This window comes from Neolamprologus multifasciatus, chromosome 7 (assembly GCF_963576455.1).
Source record: "Neolamprologus multifasciatus chromosome 7, fNeoMul1.2, whole genome shotgun sequence".
NCBI lineage: Eukaryota > Metazoa > Chordata > Actinopteri > Cichliformes > Cichlidae > Neolamprologus > Neolamprologus multifasciatus.
In genome coordinates this window covers 6,349,687-6,366,206 of record NC_140445.1, presented here as the reverse complement: position 1 = coordinate 6,366,206, position 16,520 = coordinate 6,349,687, and the positions used below count along the sequence as shown (strand labels likewise).

The window sequence follows — 16,520 nt, the reverse complement described above, 5'->3', positions numbered from 1 at the left end:
ATGGCGGCTCAAACGCTAAAAAGTTTGGTTATACTTTACGGGAACGGATGACAACAGCGCAACTTGCAATACTTGCAAAGTAGATATTTCATTTAAGGGAGGAAACACTACGAATATGCAAAAGCATTTGCTCACAAAACGTGCGATAACCTTAAATGAATGTCGTGTTTTTAATTCCGCTCCGGACTCGTGAATCTCAACCCAGCAGCAGCGGTAACGTTTGCACGTCCTCTCCCGTTAATACGGCAGGTAAATAATCAACTAACAGTGCATATTATGTTAGCGCGATCTGCCTCATTACAAAACCTGCCATTACTGTGCATTTAGGTGACCATGATGAGAGAGACAGACAGAGTCTGGCTGGCTCAGATGCTGGCAGTTCTCGCTGCAGTCTACCGGTAGCGTCTCCTTTCAGGCCAGGATAGACGAATGTCACCGAGCAGTGACTAAGTTTGTGGTAAAAGGTTTGCACCCATTTGCCACAGCAGATGCCCCCGATTTTCGGTAAGTGAATGTGTTTAATTGTAGGCAGGGACATTATTGGATATTCTTGTGTAATTGCTACAGAAGAATATTTATTTTATTATTTTACATTCACAATTTTTTTTTCCTGGGGACCCTGTGACACCCCATTGAAGAGCCGTAGGTTGGATCTGTTAAGATCTCACTGTTGGGTTTGTAAGGCCATGTTACTCCTAAATTTCTATCTTGTTCAAAGAGAAGATATAAAACAAAGATCTAAGCTAATCGACCTTAGTGTTCTCCTTTTTTTTAAAAAAAATAATCGATAAGAGAATCGATAAAGAATCGAATCGTTAAACAGAATCGAAAATGGAATCGGAATCGTGAAAATCTTATCAATACCCATCCCTACTCATTTCAGAGAAAAATATGGCCCCGCTATTGATTTAGGGTAACTTGGGACCTAATTCAATCTGAGTAAGGGGCCAGAGTAATGAAGCCCTAGTAAGTTTGGTTATAATTTAAGTATTTTAAAATATATACAACGTAACCATATTCCCAAATAGCTTTTGACAGAGGCGCTCGGAAACGGGCAGTAATCCGGCAGAGACATTCAAATGTTTCTGTTGTTGTGAATTTGCAGGTCAAAAATGTGCATTTAACCAAACTGTAACCTGTATCTCTAAAGTTTGCTTATTTTTTCCAGTTAGGCAAGTATGTCGCACACCTGTGTTAATAGCAGGTTTGGTGTTCCACCCCATGCAAAAGATGTGCCTCCAAGGAATCTAAGTAGTCCTATCCTTAGTAGTTCTAATTAACAAAATCTTTTATTTGGTATAATAAATGGCCTGTATTTGTATAGCGCTTTTCTAGTCCCTAAGGACCCCAAAGCGCTTTACACAACCAGTCATCCACCCATTCACACACTGGTGATGGCAGCTACATTGTAGCCACAGCCACCCTGGGGCGCACTGACAGAGGCGAGGCTGCCGGACACTGGCGCCACTGGGCCCTCTGACCACCACCAGTAGGCAACGGGTGAAGTGTCTCGCCCAAGGACACAACGACCAAGACTGTCCATGCTGGGGCTCGAACCGGCAACCTTCCGATTACAAGGCGAACTCCCAACTCTTGAGCCACGATCGCCCCGGGTTACATGATATTACATTTTCAAAACAATAGCATAAGCTATTTGGGGGCAGGTTAAAGTAAAGACTGCTTTGTTTTACCGGCAACCTTCCGATTACAAGGCGAACTCCCAACTCTTGAGCCACAATCGCCCCTGTGGCTATGTGCTAATATTGAAGCATGTTAGCTTAGCTCACTAACTTTAGCAACGCTGTGCTGTCTTGACACATAATAACAGGGAGGAAGATGGTGCAGGTGTGGTGGTAAATTGCCCAAACTCCCAGTAATGGTTGCGTCTGCACCATCAGCACATTCTGCTAACAGTGCTGACGCCTCCCAGCTGACTAACTTGTAACAGGTACGGCATCGGTTGAGAATTTCCTATTGAGGTTTCAACCTATAATTGAGTGAGTTGTCTGTGATTAGAATCGGGTGGGTGATGAGGTTATACTTTTTCAGTATTAACCTCTGCTGGTAGCAAAATTAGCAAAGAATCAACATTTTCTGTTTGATTCATTTTTTAGGTACAGAGTTTGAGAAAATAAACAAGCGCTATATTTCACATTTTTTTTAAGGGTTTTTCGTATCAAGTAAAATATGTGTCTACATTTTGGTCATCATCAAACTCTTGCGTATTTGTTTATTAGAAAAAATGAAGAAATAAAATTGTCTCGAACTTCAAGGACTTTTTACCGCTAGAACAATGTGACATCATTTATGTGCTCGAAACACTATGAAAAGCAAGTCGTATAAAAGGTCATTCTTCATACAGTGGGTGACATGGTATAAGGCGTTCAGAATATGACATTTTCCTGTAGCTGCTGTAAGACTTATGAAAGTTTAATGAGCAGGAAAAACCTGCTAATGTGTGCTGGAGCTGCTATAACCCCGCAAAGAAAGTGAAGAGAAGCTCTGCGAGCTCCGCTTTCTCCGAGTCCTTCTCCAGAGCTCGGTCTGTCAGTGGTCATAAACATTCGTCTGACAGGTCACACAGCCAAAATAGATCTCCCCCAAACGTGTTACAATTATTTCTACTGCACTCTGTCTTGTTTCTCTGGCCTTTGAGCAACCCCTCCAGCCCACCGTTTCCATTTACCGGTTTCCCTCTGCGGCTGTGAAAGCTGCCCAGCAAGGCTCTCTTTCAGCGACTCTTCTGTCCTCCCTCCATATTTTTTTCCAAGTGGTCATAAACAAAAATCCCTGCGAGCGGTGGCTTTATCCCCGCGACAGGGCCGAGGGCATGGAATTCATCACTCGCTTTGACTGAGTTACACCTCAGCTCAGCTCAAGGTCAAAGCAATTACTGGACTTTCACTCCCTCTCTGACCTCCCCCCTCTCCCTTTTCTTTGCTCTCCTCTTCACAAAACTCTACTTTTCTTACTCCCCACCCTGACCTCACTTCCTTCGCTCTCATCGCGCTGCGTGGGCTTTCTCTCCATCGTCTGTTCTTACTTGTGCTTTGTTTTTCTTCCTTGCGCTTTTCTTTTTGCACCTTAGTGAACTTACTCCCCTCTACTTCCTAACTCGTGTCCTTCTGCTTTCAGTCACATTGATGCTTTGATTGTACTCTGTAACACAAATTCAGTTGCTTTTAAATCACACTTTGTAGTTCTGGTTCACATGACTTTTACTGCTGATACCACAGTCGAGTCAGCAGCAGTGACCTTGTATGTGGAGTGTAAATCAGTCCCTGATTAGATATAACAGACAGATCGCAGCAGATTGGTTTGGTTTGATTGTGGCAAAAGATTTCCAGCTACTTCATCCAAACAGACCCAGTGATAGCCTCAGAAGTCTGCAGGTCTGATTATCTTCACATACAGCTTGTCATTATCATTACAGTTCAAAGTAAAATATTTTTTCAGAGGTAACTTTTGACAGAGAACTAACCACTCAGACACAGATTTATGTGATAACAGCTTGGTAGCCTGCCAGCACTACTTTGACTGTCAGGGAGAGATTACTTTCTACGTACTTTCTACGTAAAAGCAGTTGTATAATGTCTTTAGTGGCTCTAGAGGGAGCTGTGTGAAGTGTAAATTGCCTCAAACGATGTCCCTTAGTAAACATTAGTTTAACTTCTACGTATAGATGCACCAACCAATCAGTGAGTGACTGGTGTCTGTCAGTTTCAGGTGTATCTTATTGCCTGCTGATCAAATTAGCCATGCGTCTGTTGAGCAATATAACAAAGTCAAACCGGAACAACTTGCGTCGTTCCACTTGGTAGAATGAGCTGTGCAAATATGCAAATCAGTACAAACTTGGCAGCTTGATTTGGGCAAAGAGATTTTTATTTTTCCACTGCAAAAAATGTAATTGTGTCTAGCTTTCTCATAATGCTAATGCAGCAGCCGGCTGTCTGACGTTTCCTTTGTTTTCGCAGCTTTGTGACTCTAAGTAACTCTCAGTTCTAAAGATTAAGTTTTTTTTGTTTGATTTCAGTAAAAGTAGTGAAATGTTCTGCCCGATCTGCATGGCATGAAGCACACTGAAGAAATCATTTTGTAGAAAGTTGGATATACAGATTTTATTTGTGGAAAGATGCCCTGCCCCTGTAACCTGTAGAATTTTTGGTAGGAAAAAATTGGAAAAAGGATAAAAATTATTTAAATGGTCAGTGTTTTATTCTCTACGTGGACTAAAATTTACCTTAACCCTTTTAGACATGGTGGTCACTACAGTGGACAGTAGGGGTGCAACGATACACAAAATTCACGATTCGGTTCGGTTCGATACTTTGGTGTCACGGTTCGATATTTTTTCGATACAAAAAAATGTTCATGCCTTTTTAATTTGTCATTTATTAAAATTATAAATATATATTTTAACTCAAAAGTACAGTTTTTAAATTTAATGTTGCTGAAACAACAAAGTAATAAAAAAATAAATCTATCTGATTGAGGAATCCCTCATCTTTGGAAAAAATAGTTTATTACAGAGAAATGGCTCTTTCCAAAATAAAAGCTATACTATATGCTTCTTCTGGGCTATATTCTCAGCAGCATATTAAACATATCAGGTCCCCATAAGGAGAATCATGTGCTAACGGCTGTCTAAATGACTCGGGTAAAGTTTGTAGCATGCGTGCTTGTTGTTTTTGTCTGCTTCCACTTGTCTTTGCACTAGGATGATGTCGGAGTAAATGTGCAGTCATATTCGTTGTGTTCCCACTAGTGCTGTCAGCGTTAATCTGAAATGACGTTAACGCCACAACACGGCAAATCTCCGTTAACGAGCTACCGCGGATTCCCCTGTGTGTGGGGCTGGACGGCCAACACGTTAACGAGCTAACTGCGCTAACACACTAGTTCCCACCCATGTAATTGAGCATTGCTGGCACATCCAACATACTGTTTTACTTTAGTCCATGACGCGCTTACCTTCAGGGCCATACGTCACATGAAAACCAAAATAGTTCCAAACGCCAGATCTGAATGAGGGTGGGGGAGATTCAATTTGCCGTGTTGCAACGAGAGCTTAACTTCTGTCTGCTAGCTTGCCCTGCGCTCAGTGAATCTGCGTTCGACTACTCTGCCTAGGCTCGTCAGAAGGAAAGTTGATAAAATAAATTAAAAATTTTGTATTGTTCAATACATATGCGTACCGAACCGAAAGCACTGTATCGAACGGTTCAATATCAATACGAGTATCGTTGCACCCCTAGTGGACAGCTATTCAAAGGCTGTTTTCTTGTGTTTGTGTCAGCGTTGATGGTATACTTGCACATAAATCACTATATTGGACATTGATGTCTCACTCCATGTTTAAAATTTTTCATGCCTAAAGATGAATAAAAATACTTTAAAAAATCCTGATTGCGGCACAATTCATGCATGAAAGGGTTAAAGAAAACGTATGAAAACATTTGATGATGCTGAAAATCAGAGTTATTATCATGATCAGATTTAGATAATTAGATCAGACTTGGGAGGAAATTGGAAAGAAAATTGTAGCTGGTGCATTTCTACTAGCAGACCTTAAAATCTGCCCTCACCGGCACAAACAGGACTTACTGTGAAGACCAAACAGGTTTCCATTTTTTCTCTGGTGTTTACAAAAACCCGATTCAGGCTCCAAAGAACGAATGGAACAAATGTGTTTAAAAACGCCGGCCTGGCTCAGCTGGCTTTGTCCGAAAAAATATGTTAACGTTAACCTTAGTAAGGTTCCCAGTCCTACGTCAGGGCTGTGGTGTAACTTGAAAATATTGCCCACCCTCCAGCCAATCGTAGCAAAGCAACGATGCATGAGAACAAATATTCAATCCTGAATGCTTAAGCAAAAACTAGGCGTTAAAAAAAATAGCAGCATGTTATCTTCCTTCTTTTATATAAAAAGGTTTCTTTCAGGTCAGTCAGGGCTTTTTTTCCTTTCAGTCTACCATAATACAGCACAAAATGAAACTGCCAGAGGCGCTTTCAAAATAATCACCTTAGCTGCCAGAAGCAAAGAGCCAGTTCTCAGCTGAGCACATAATGACCTTTGCCTTCTTCCTAAATTACAGCTAAGGAAAGGTTCGAGATTGCAGTTTTGATCAATTATCTGTAGCCCACTATGCTAAAAGCAACATTTGTAACCTTGGGAAAATGTCAGAACCTTTCTTTCCCCGAAATGCAGAAACAAAAGAGCCAATCAGTTGAGGTTTACTTGAAATGAGTGATTGCAACAATATGGCAAGAATTGGCAGTCACCACAGGGACCAAGAGGAACAGGGAAATGGACAGACAGTGTGCTGGAGAAGAGGAGAAGCCCCCTAATGGTACGAGACTCCCATTACACAAGACAAGGTACTAAATTACTCAGGTTAATAAGATGAAATTTTCTACCTCTTCTCGGCTTCCCCTCCTCTTCTCTTCTTATCTCCAGTAGATCTCGATGATAATGATGTTTCAAATTTAAACCTGAGTGCCTAGTCTAAAAGCCTTTGAGGTGTCTTGGATGAGTGCTCGCAGCCTTGTATGGATAGAAGTCTTTAAAACGTCATTTCCAGATCCACTTCAAATGCAAATTCAAAAGGCTGCGTGCCAAAGCACCCCCATTTCTGCTACTGCAAGAACTCACTTTCAAACGTGCTTTCATGTCAGTCTAGTTATTTTTATTGTAATGACAACATCTAATTTCTCATCTGAGCTTCAAAGTATTTTTCTCTTAATCTGTCATAACATGTTTTGATGTTTTCCTCTTTTTCCGTGGATCCGGTGATGAAAAACAAATTCCGTTCTGATTCAGTAGTCATCCGTTTTCCCAAACTACCTCACAGTTAATGGCACGGCAAACACATAAACAAACGGCACGTTAGGTGTGTTAGCGCGTTAAAGCGGGATGATCTGTGGGTGTGCTTTCGCTCGCATTTTGCTCATGTAAATATAAAAGCTCGTGCATATGCTTCACCACGGAGCTCTGTAAATCATGCACGGCGTAAAAAAAACCTCGCTCTTCAGCTGTTATTAATTGTAGCTGTTTGGTTGTTTGCGACAGAGAGATTTTCCAAGACAAAACTCAACATTGATCCACACTGACAATGTTTCCTCAGGTGAACGTGTCACATATTACACCTGACACGGGTTTGATGGATTACCAGGCCTCCGGGTTACAGGAAATGTGCACACCAACACGCAAACAAACATAGACACACAAATAAAAACATTTTTGGTACTGTAACACTGAAAGATCACAGTGTTGTGATGCCGGTTTTGTTCTAAAATACCAAGTAGGGATGCACCGATACCACTTTTTTGGAAACGAGTACGAGTACTTGCATTTCAGTACTCGCCGATACCGAGTACTTAATAAACACATGATTTAAATTTGCAGGTAACAGCTTTAGTCCTATAATTTAACAAAAAAAAAACAAGGGACTGGTTTGGAATTAAGAACATTTATTTAAAATGAAAAGCATGTTGTATGCAACATACTCCTCTGTGCTAATAAGCATGGGTAAATAAGTGTGGGTAAACTCTTTGTACTCGTTGTTGTGTTGGGATTTTAGGTGCTTGATTAAATTGCTTGTGTTAAATGCGCTACCTTTAGAGCCTCCTCTGGACAATTTCGCTGAGCACAATTTGCAGTCCGCCTTTGTTTTCGCGTCTTCGTTCACTTTGAAATAGTTCCACACGGCTGATATGTCTCGCCTGCCCTTCTCCCCGCTCTGAGCTGCAGCCGGGGCCTGGGGGCGGGCACTCGGGGCCTGGGGGCGGGCACTCGGCGCCTGTGATTAACCCCTTACATGCCGCTCAAACATAGACAGGTCTCAGACCGTGGTATCGGTCCTCGGTATCGGGGGACTTTTAACGAGTACGAGTACTTTAGAAAATGTGGTATCGAGGCCGATACCCGATACCGGTATCGGTGCATCCCTAATACCAAGCTACACCAGTAGGAAGCAACCACAGTTTAAATGTCATGAAAAGCTACAGTTTCAAATATTTCTTTTTTAAAAATATTGCCTTTTTTCCTGTCCCCTTAATGGTTTGGAGAGGGCAGGCCCATGTGAAATCACTTTGGCTGCAGTCAACAAAATCCTGGCTGCAATCCTACCTGCTCCTAAAACAATCAATTAGTCTGCCAAAGTGTGTGAAGTGACTCTACCTGCCAGCCTTTTTAGCCTCAGTAGATTGTAAAAAAACATCTTGGACAGCACAAAAGACTGACACAGCTAGAGTCTCATGCTGGTTTGTGGCCGAGCATTTTGAAGCCTCTGTGCTGTAGCTTTTGCCACTTTTATGTAATTAAAAAAAAAACGTCAGAACAGATTAAAATTAACAAGCTACATCCATAAGCTGCACCATCTAACAAGACCTTAATTTCATTCATAGAATCTGGAGCTTAAACTCATTTGTAGGACAGTACCTCATAGCAAACCATGTTAATTTTCAAGTATTTCTAATAAAAATGCTCCAGAGTGCTCCAAAGGCAGTACTGGTGAATAATGGAGACTGGACTTGATTGTCTGACCAATAAGAACTTGGTCTGGAAAGCATGACAATTATTTTTTTAAATATTTGTCTATTCTAGACAAATAAATTATGGCTGCCGTGAAGACAGACATGGGAAGTCATGCTTGTCTGAGAGAGATAAAGGAGATGCTCAGTGACTTAGGGCCCCTGTCAGGGTTCACCACTGCCCAACCAGAGGTGATTTGCACTGAGTGAATTCTAGATCTGGACGCACATCACTGCAACTAAAGTATACTTAAAACTGTCACAAATTTACAAATAAAAAAATTGGTTTCTAAGTAGTTTGCATGGCAAATGGATAAATTATACAGAGCCATTTTACTTCACTCAGCTGTGCTTTCAACTCTTTACTCTTGCCTTCCAGTTTTGAAATAAGTTGCTATGTCAGCTCTTATAGGACGAATGCGACATACAGCCTGAACAGGTCGCCAGTCTATTACAGGGCTGACAGAACCCGGAGTATTTGGAGAAAACCCACACAAGGATTAGAAAGTAAGGGGCAATCTTAGGTGACTTTGCTTTACCAGCAGCTGGTCAGCTAATGCAGGATTTCACTGTTCCTGTTAGTAGAGGGTCTGCAAACAGAAAAAGGCTTAAAAGATATTTAGTTCCCAGGTGACTTCTCAAGTTGAGTACTTTCCTCCAAGTAGCACCCAGACATGTTTGGGCTAAAAGCAGCTAGCGTGTCTCTAATATGGTTCTCTGGGTCAACTTTGTGACTGTAAGTGGAAAGCAAATTGGGTTTTCTGACAAAGGAGATTGCTTAACTATTTCAGTGCATTTGTTCTACTCTACTCTGTCAAACCATCTCTAGATTACATGTGACACTACATTACATTCAGCACTAGCTTTTAATATCATTGGTAAGGCTTCCGACTGGGGGCCAGTCCGCATTAAGCATTGTTTTCACAGCTGGAACTGTGTTGCAGAGTTTACCGGAACAGCCCATTTATCAGCTCTTTCAGGGCCGTCTCTTTGACTACAATGTGGGACCCACTGATCTCATGAGGTGATGTTATAATTTGCAAAATGGTTATTAACTGTGGAGCTGTGAGAACGAAACAAGGAAACCAAAGTGGAGGGAACTGAGATAGTTGCTGTTTTGCTGTTTGTTGTGCCAACTCTATATGCTGATGAGGGCTGCCACAAACGATTATTTTGATAGTGACTAGTCACCGATTATTTTTGCGATTAGTCGACTAATCAGATCATGCATCCATTAGATGTACAGCGTACAGCTTATTGCACCAGCAGCATCTGCTCTTATATAACTATCATTAGCTTACAGCTTTAAGTGTTTAAGGTATGTGCTAACTAAAAATAAAGACAAGATGATAGTTTATTAAATTTTAATGAAATTTGCAGATTGTTTCGGTGAAGTTTAATAAACTCCCTGCTATCTAAAATATAACAGGACACCGGAGTATATTCTGGAGCATCTCACACTTCTGATAATCAGTTGTCTGCTTGACGTTTATTCAGCTGTGTAAAAACTATAACTTTAATCTCAGCCAAACCGATTTACTCAGGAACAAATAAAATACTAAAAAAAGCCAAACAATAACATTTTTGAGTTATCTAAGTGACTTATATATGTTTAACCTGAGTAGCGAAAGATGGCAGTGGGTTTGAAAACGATTTTCCAGTAGTCCGGTGTTCTCAACGGCTCTAGTGAGCCTTGACCCCGGCTAGCTATCGAGCTAGTGGGTAACAGACGTCTCTGAAAACGTCGGAGCGCTTTTGAAAATATGTGGTGTCTTGATAAACTGAGCAGATATTTGAGGTTTACACAGCTACATTCTCGCCTGAAAATATGTTAAACGTTTATTTTGTGACCCAGAAAGAATAATAAGAGTAATATTAAAACTAACTAGCTGCCGCCATTGTTGGAAACTGAGCTGGGCTGCGCTATGAATTCTGGAACAGAGCTACTTCTTCTTCTTCGGAGTTTAACGGCAGCTGGCATCCTTGTACATGCAGTGCTGCCATCTTCTGTTTCAGTCCGGTATTACACTCTTAAATCCTACTACTTATTCATGCGTTTTTTGTGATCTTACAAAGCTACAAATGACGCGTCAACTATTAAATCAGTCGTCGACGATTTTGATAGTCGACATAATCGTGACTAGTCGACGTAATCGTGACTAGTCGACTAATCGTGGCAGCCCTAATGCTGATGTATCATACTCAATACTTCTGACAGAATGTTGGGTTTTCAAAAGATGATCTTTATTCTGATCAAGAGTTAACAGGAAGTTTTGTATTCATCTCAGAGAAGGCTATTCCTGAGATCCAAACATGCCCAAAGTAAGCTACTAGTGTTTTTAAATTAAAACAAGTAACAAGGATGGAACTAACAACTTTAACTGGATCAGAAAACTGATTCTGAGGCCTAGTCGTCAAATAATCTTGTGGTTGATAGTTCTGGTCCCATTCTACTATCCTTGCTAGGACCTTTTCCTCTCCAATGTGACAAATCTCTGTCCCCTGAGATTTTTTCCAGGCTTCACTAAACCAGCTAGGACGCTGTGCCAAAGCTGTAATTTGCCTGGTCAACCACCCCCTTCCCCTTGCTCTTCTTCTTCAACCTTTCTTGTGGATACTCTGTTATCGGTTATTGCCTCAGATTTTAGATTTTGTGGCTTTAAAAACAGTGGGTGTGGTTTTTGCTGTCACAACAGATCCAATGCCTATAAATCCTAAACCATCGGGAATTCTTTCTCTGTACTAACACCAGGATTTTAATTGGCAGCATCAAATAAAACAGTGTGTTTTAATGTGCTGACATTACAACATTTGCCTGTAGCGTTATTACAATTAGAAACACAGTCGTAAAGTCTCACTTCTAATGTGGTTTCTATTGCTCCATTACTTTTGATTTTGAACGCTGACGTCCAATATGTGTGTTTTATGTGAAGTATTAAAATTTAACACAAATTCCTATAATATGAGTTATGATGGGTTTTACACGTACACGGAAATGAACAAACTTTCCAGAAGCAAAATTAAAATGAGAAACATTTAAAGCACAAAACATTTCACTGTCACAGTCCATCAGTTGTCTTGGGGAAAAAAACACATTATATGATTGATTTGGAACTAGTGAGTCTTCAGGGGAAAGGAGATATTGGCTTTGTTTATTTGAAATCTGTTCTTGGTTTTGCTGTAGGGGAACACTGGTTGCTATATTGTATAGTACAATTACAGCACCTAGCTTGAGGGACAAGTAAATTACAATGTAATTGGACAGATGATGTGAAATGCCCCGTGGCTTTATATCGATGTCGCAGATGGTTGATAAATAACCTCCCGAGCTGAGATACTGTGTGTATGCAAGATAATATCTGAGAAATGACTGAAGATATATCCTGCAAGATGATGAGAATTGCTGTTTGTAAAAGGTTAGATTGTTTCATCGTGCACTCACCTTTGCCTAAAACCAAAATGGGTTTCCTGAGTGCGGTTTTGTGCAGCATGTGCATGTGAGAAGAGGATGTGTGTTTGTGTGTGTGTTCCCACACTTTGACCTAAGCTGGGAATTTTATCCGACTGAGTTACAGTTCCACAGCCCCTATGCAATTGTAATTGCATTAGTGCAGTGTTGATTTTTTATTAGACACCTTTTCCCAGAGTCCCCAGGCTCATTTTCCTTTATTAGACCAAGTTTGGAAAGACAATACAGAGCCTCTTGTCGCAGAGTCCCTGCAGACAAAACTTCATTCCAAAGTGAGCTGAGTGATAAGTGGGCAGAACTGAGATCACTGAGGGGATTTGGGAAGAAATGCTGCAGGCTGCCTGTGTGTCTGCCTCTGTCCTGTGCACACGAGTATGTTTCAATCTAGCTGACAAACAAAATGCACTCGAAAATCTGTAAGTGTTACACTTATTATTATAATACTTGAATAATCTATCGGTTATCCCATCGATTAATCGAGTAATCACATAAGAAAATCTTATTCTTAATAATTATTGTGTTATTAATGAGCAATAATAATAATGGATTGGATTTATATAGCGCTTTTCAAGGCACCCAAAGCGCTTTACAATGCCACTATTCATTCACTCTCACATTCACACACTGGTGGAGGCAAGCTACGGTTGTAGCCACAGCTGCCCTGGGGCAGACTGACAGAAGCGAGGCTGCCATATCGCACCATCGGCCCCTCTGGCCAACACCAGTAGGCGGTAGGGTAAAGTGTCTTGCCCAAGGACACAACGAACAGGACAGAGAGCCCGGGGATCGAACCGGCGACCTTCCGGTTACAGATACGCTTCCCAAACCCCTGAGCCACATATCTGAGATAATAATAGATATTCAAAAGAGAAAAGACACAAAAATTACAGTGCTTTACAGTTTAATAACTGCAAATAACTCAGTCCTTTGATTGTTTTTACATGCTACATTCAAATAAATGTTTTTAAGAAAACATTTTCTTAAATACAAAAATATATAAATAATCTCAAGTACAATGAAACTCAAGTAAAGTACAGATACCTAAAATAAATTCTTCTCAAGTCCAGTACTAAAGTGTTTGTGCTTGTTTTTTGTCTGCAGCTCTGTTTTTAGTCGTGAATGTGGGTGAAAAGCTCACGTTTACATCGTTTAATACATCGGCGCGGTACAGAGCCACGTGTTAAATGAAGCGTCGCAGCAAAGAATTTGTGTCCAGAATTGTTTATTATCGAATTCTTTGAATTGCTCAATGAAACGTTGCAGCTCTAGTTACAATGCAATGCTCCCCTCGTGCACGTTAATCCCCTCTGCTAATTCGTGTTTTGATCAAGTTAGAAAAGATGGATATTTAATACTACGCTTGACTGGATCCATTTTTGGGTGCTGGGCAGCTTAAATGTAGGAGCATCAAAGTATACTTTACGCCTTGGAAATGGATGTTTTAGTGATAACGTTTGATCGGATAATTAAAAGTGATGATGTTCAAGTTCAGTTTGTGCAGGTTAAAATGAATGAGCTCTTATTAGGCAACTTATTTTTATTTATGTATTTATTTTAAATAAACTGCTACAAGCTACTCTTTCTAGAGTACGCCCTCTTCCTCCATCAATGCATTTCCCAATAATTGCCACTGATTTGCTGAGATGAGGGTTGTCCCACCTGTCCCTAAAAAGTTATTAAACTATTAAAAGTAGGAAGGATGTTAACCAGTTGTGTTGTTGTGCTGGGAATAAAACCTTTAGAACTGCTATTTTGTGACTTTTGACGTTATTTTTACCAGGCTTGACTGGTGATCCTGTAAAAGAAGTTGTCCCATTGGATAGTGTAACAGAATATATAATTCCCTCCCAGTTTGTCTTGCAGATAACTCGCTGGAGGTGTTTCAAAGATGGTTGATAAGTGACAGGACACATATCGCCAAGGATCATTGTTTTATGTTACTACGTTATCACTCAAAGAATGTGTAATATCGCCATGGCAACTAGAGCCTATATATGGGGAGGGTGGCTATATCGGTCAATATTAGCCATTTGCCAATATCCTGGACTCATAATTAACTAATTCATGTGTCTAAAGAAAAAAATATATAAAAATTATATTGGATTTTTAAATCACCAAGTATCTTTATTGATTTCAGTCTTAAAAATGCTACTCAAAACAGTTTGGTTATTGTGTTATTTAAGTCTAGGATCCTTCTGTATCTTTGTTTCTTCACCTTTGGTAATTTTTTTTAGTTTAGTTTTTGTTTTTGTAGGATTGATTTGGCATTTTTAAATTACCAACTAATATAACTGGCTGTTTTTTTCAGACCCAACTGGTTCAATCTGCATTATAATCCAAATATTTACATGACCTGATTTCAGCTGAACACCTGGTAGATGTACCAGTTGCATGTTGTCTGAACAATACAAAAATAAACATATATTGACAACAAAATGAGAGCAGATGCTGGGCTGAAAACAAGCAGACGACAAAAAGAAAAAGATGAACGGGTTGCACACCGGCGGGGCTCCAGTTCTACCTTTTTATTGCACCACAAATATGAAAATTCAAGCACAGCTGCTCTCCCCCAGTTTACTCAGCTGGTGTTGTCACTGTCAGTGGACACATAATCACAGTATCCAAAGAGGCAAATGCGTGTAGCCAAAACTCAGAAAGGACTAACGAAGTGTAAAAAATAAATAAATAAAAAAAATCCCCTAAAGGACATGGACTTTTGTTTCTGCCCCAGAATGTGGACTTTTGTAGCTTTTTGTTGTCTTGGAAATCAGTGCTGAAGGATTACTCTGTCTGTGAGAAAAATACACTAAATATCAATAAAATATAATCAAAATATGACCCCAAGTTCCTGCCCAACTGTCTGTGAGTTGATTGGGAATGTATTTTTGTTCAAGCATTGTTTTTAGCTGTAAAAGGCAGCTGATCATTACAGATATATACGTAGTGGAGCATTTTGCAATCCCAGCTAGTTTTGGTGGAGCTTTGGACAGGTAGACAGGAACGTGACTCCAGATAATAGCTACGGTACTGCAACTGTTTTCTTGCAGAAAGCAGACACAACCCTAACCTGAGATTATTTTAAGATGCTTTACATACATGCTTTAACTTCAACCTAACCTTCTCAGAGACATTTCTTCAGCAAACACTACTAGGGATGGGTATCGTTTAGGTTTTATCCGATACCGGTGCCAAACCGGTACTTTTGAAACCGTACCGGTGCTTAAACGGTGCTCAAACTGGTGCTTAAAGAATGGAGAACACAAAATTGGTCCAAAAACCTCTCATGTTTAGCTGCTTTTTTGTATAAAGATAACAATGTTAGCCTTTTCTGCAGCTATGGGGCATATATGATATCATTCTTGGCTGGAAGCAGTGCTTAAACAATGGAAAAAACACAAACTTTCTCCAAAAACCTCTCATGTTTAACTGTTTCCCACTTTTTCTTTGGTCATTTTAGCCTTTTTGGCCAGGGTGAAGGGAGTATCTGCCATCAAACAAGAAGACAGCCGCATGTAGCTATGATGATGTTTGCTAGTTCACCTTACATGCATTAATGTAATAACGTGGTTAGCCTACTCAACGTAAATTACACACGAACAACATTAAGCTACTCACGCAGAGAAGAACGGCTGCTGCTGCTGCATCATCATCATCATCCGTCATCATTTCTGCTACACTGGCAGGGCTAGGGGCCAGGACTCTACTCTTCGGGTTTTTGGGGGATGTTGCTTACTCCGGGTCCGATAACAGGCACCACACCCGCAGTAGATGTGCTCGGTGTGAGGTCTCGCAGCAAGCTATCAAATACGGCGCATTTCTCGGCTTTTAAAAAAAACGCTATGCGTCGCCAGGTGTTTCATCAGATTTGAGGTGTTACCTCCTTTGACAGTATCACAGTATCAGCTTAAAGCACTTGTTGCAGGCTGCTGAGTTTGCATATTTTGCTGTGAAGTACAGCCAGACTTTTGACCGCTTCACCTTGGGCATTTTTAATCTGTAGCTCTGCTCTAAAAAAAAACGTACGTACCTGGGCCCGCCTACTATCCTCGGAAACGTAAAATGATTGGCTAGAATCTAAAGTGTATCACAGCTCAGGAAAAAAAGCACCGAAATGTGCGCTGCTTTTCGGTCTGGTTACTACCGTTCATGTCAGAACCGATACCGGTACCCATCCCTAAACACCACCCATCTTATTGACTCCTCCCACTCCTTCCGAGCCCAGAAGACTTGTCTGTCTCATTTCTTCTCTCACATTGGAAAATGAGATTAAATTCCTGGTTGGATTCATTTCTTTCCTATACTTGTATTGTATAACATTTTCTCTTAATAAATTAAATTGTCTTTTTAAAAACTGCATTTTTTATTTACTTACTTTCTGAACAATGTGACAAATATGCCAAAAAACAGAACAAACACTTTTTCACTGCAATATTAAAATAATTTTTTGCTATCTGAGAGTAGTGTGTGTACCTGAAGTGAATGCACTGATCGTAGTCATTTTATAATCCAAAATAAA

The 16,520-nt window shown here is 40.4% G+C and overlaps 1 protein-coding gene and 1 long non-coding RNA gene across 2 annotated transcripts in view; both read left to right on the top strand.

The window, feature by feature from the left end:
* Positions 1-16,520, top strand: part of spon1b (spondin 1b) — a 135,917-nt gene that overhangs the window by 77,231 nt on the left and 42,166 nt on the right. The gene's annotated exons all lie outside the window — the stretch shown is intronic.
* The window catches only part of LOC146513618 (uncharacterized), a 49,441-nt gene extending 32,921 nt beyond the window's left edge, over positions 1-16,520 (top strand). Inside the window, exon 2 of the long non-coding RNA XR_014875457.1 lies at positions 1-16,520. This exon is cut by the window's left edge and continues 19,545 nt beyond it. This is a non-coding gene — a long non-coding RNA (uncharacterized LOC146513618).